The sequence below is a fragment of the Triticum aestivum genome, chromosome 4B, assembly GCF_018294505.1.
Source record: "Triticum aestivum cultivar Chinese Spring chromosome 4B, IWGSC CS RefSeq v2.1, whole genome shotgun sequence".
Taxonomy (NCBI): domain Eukaryota; kingdom Viridiplantae; phylum Streptophyta; class Magnoliopsida; order Poales; family Poaceae; genus Triticum; species Triticum aestivum.
In genome coordinates this window covers 444,765,676-444,768,582 of record NC_057804.1, presented here as the reverse complement: position 1 = coordinate 444,768,582, position 2,907 = coordinate 444,765,676, and positions in this window count along the sequence as shown.

Sequence of the window (2,907 nt, the reverse complement as noted above, 5' to 3'; positions counted from 1 at the left end):
GTTGGGGAATGTTGTAGAAAATTAAAAAATTTCCTACGGTTTCACCAAGATCCATCTATGAGTTCATCTAGCAACGAGTCATGGGAGAGTGATTGCATCTACATACCACTTGTAGATCGCGTGCGGAAGCGTTCAATGGAACGGGGTTGATGGAGTCGTACTCGCCGTGATTCAGATCACCGATGACCTAGTACCGAACGGACAGCACCTCCGCATTCAACACACGTACGGAGCGGATGAAGTCTCCTCCTTCTTGATCCAGCAAGGGGGAAGGAGAGGTTGATGAAGATCCAGCAGCACAACGGCGTGGTGGTGGATGTAGCAGAACTTCGGCAGGGCTTCGCTAAGCAACTACGGAAGGAGGAGGAGGTGTTGCAGTGAGGAGGGAGGCGCCAGGGCTTATGGGTGCGGCCACCCCTCCCTCCCCTCCCTTTATATAGGCGCATGAGAGGGGGGAGGGCGCAGCCTTGCCCCTTCCTCCAAGGAAGGGGTGCGGCCAAGAGGGGGGGGGGAGGAGTCCATCCTCCCCAAGGCACCTCGGAGGTGCCTTCCCCTCTTTGGACTCTCCCCTCTCCAAGTCTTCTTGGCGCATGGGCCTCTTGGGGCTGGTGCCCTTGGCCCATATAGGCCAAGGCGCACCCCCTACAGCCCATGTGCCCCCCGGGGCAGGTGGACCCCCCGGTGGACCCCCGGACCCCTTTCGGCACTCCCGGTACAATACCGATAAAGTGCGAAACTTTTCCGGCGACCAAAATAAGACTTCCTATATATAAATCTTTACCTCCGGACCATTCCGGAACACCTCGTGATGTCCGGGATCTCACCTGGGACTCCGAACAACATTCGGTATGCTGCATACTCATATTCATACAACCCTAGCGTCACCGAACCTTAAGTGTGTAGACCCTACGGGTTCGGGAGACACGTAGACATGACCGAGACGGTTCTCGGGCAATAACCAACAGCAGGATCTGGATACCCATGTTGGCTCCCACATGCTCCTCGATGATGTCATCAGATGAACCACGATGTCGAGGATTCGATCAAACCCCGTATACAATTCCCTTTGTCAATCGGTACGTTATATGCCCAAGACTCGATCGTCGGTATCCCAATACCTCGTTCAGTCTTGTTACCGGCAAGTCACTTTACTCGTACCGTAATGCATGATCCCGTGACCAAACACTTGGTCACTTTGAGCTCATTATGATGATGCATTACCGAGTGGGCCCAGAGATACCTCTCTGTCATACGGAGTGACAAATCCCAGTCTCGATCCGTGTCAACCCAACAGACACTTCCGGAGATACCTGTAGTGCACCTTTATAGTCACCCAGTTACGTTGTGACGTTTGGAACACCCAAAGCACTCTTACGGTATCCGGGAGTTACACGATCTCATGGTCTAAGGAAGAGATACTTGACATTGAAAAAGCTCTAGCAAAACGAACTACACGATCTTGTGCTATGCTTAAGATTGGGTCTTGTCCATCACATCATTCTCCTAATGATGTGATCCCGTTGTCAATGACATCTAATGTCCATAGTCAGGAAACCATGACTATCTGTTGACCAACGAGCTAGTCAACTAGAGGCTCACTAGGGACATGTTATGGTCTATGTATTCACACGTGTATTATGATTTCCGGATAATACAATTATAGCATGAATAAAAGACAATTATCATGAACAAGGAAATATAATAATAATGCTTTTATTATTGCCTCTAGGGCATATTTCCAACAGTCTCCCGCTTGCACTAGAGTCAATAATCTAGTTACATTGTGATGAATCGAACACCCATAGAGTTCTGGTGTTGATCATGTTTTGCTCGCGAGAGAGGTTTAGTCAATGGATCTGCGACATTCAGATCCGTATGTACTTTGCAAATATCTATGTCTCCATCTTGAACATTTTCACGGATGGAGTTGAAACGATGCTTGATGTGCCTGGTCTTCTTGTGAAACCTGGGCTCCTTGGCAAGGGCAATAGCTCCAGTGTTGTCACAGAAGAGTTTGATCGGCCCCGACGCATTGGGTATGACTCCTAGGTCCGTGATGAACTCCTTCACCCAAATTGCTTCATGCACTGCCTCCGAGGCTGCCACGTATTCCGCTTCACATGTAGATCCCGCCACAACGCTCTTCTTGCAGCTGCACCAGCTTACTGCTCTACCATTCAACATATACGCGTATCCGGTTTGTGACTTAGAGTCATCCAGATCTGTGTCGAAGCTAGCGTCGACGTAACCCTTTACGACGAGCTCTTTGTCACCTCCATAAACGAGAAACATGTCCTTTGTCCTTTTCATGTACTTCAGGATATTCTTGACCGCTGTCCAGTGTTCCTTGCCGGGATTACTTTTGTACCTTCCTACCAAACTTACGGCAAGGTTTACATCAGGTCTGGTACACAGCATGGCATACATAATAGATCCTATGGCTGAGGCATAGGGGATGACGCTCATCTCTTCTTTATCTTTTGCCGTGGTCGGGCATTGAGCCGAGCTCAATCTCGCACCTTGCAATACAGGCAAGAACCCCTTCTTGGACTGATCCATTTTGAACTTCTTCAAAATCTTATCAAGGTATGTGCTCTGTGAAAGACCTATGAGGCGTCTCGATCTATCCCTATAGATCTTGATGCCTAATATGTAAGCAGCTTCTCCAAGGTCCTTCATTGAAAAACACTCATTCGAGTAGGCCTTAATGCTGTCCAAGAATTCTATATCATTTCCCATCAAAAGTATGTCATCTACATATAATATGAGAAATGCTACAGAGCTCCCACTCACTTTCTTGTAAACGCAGGCTTCTCCATAAGTCTGCATAAACCCAAACGCTTTGATCATTTCATCAAAGCGAATGTTCCAACTCCGAGATGCTTGCACCAGCCCATAAATGGATCG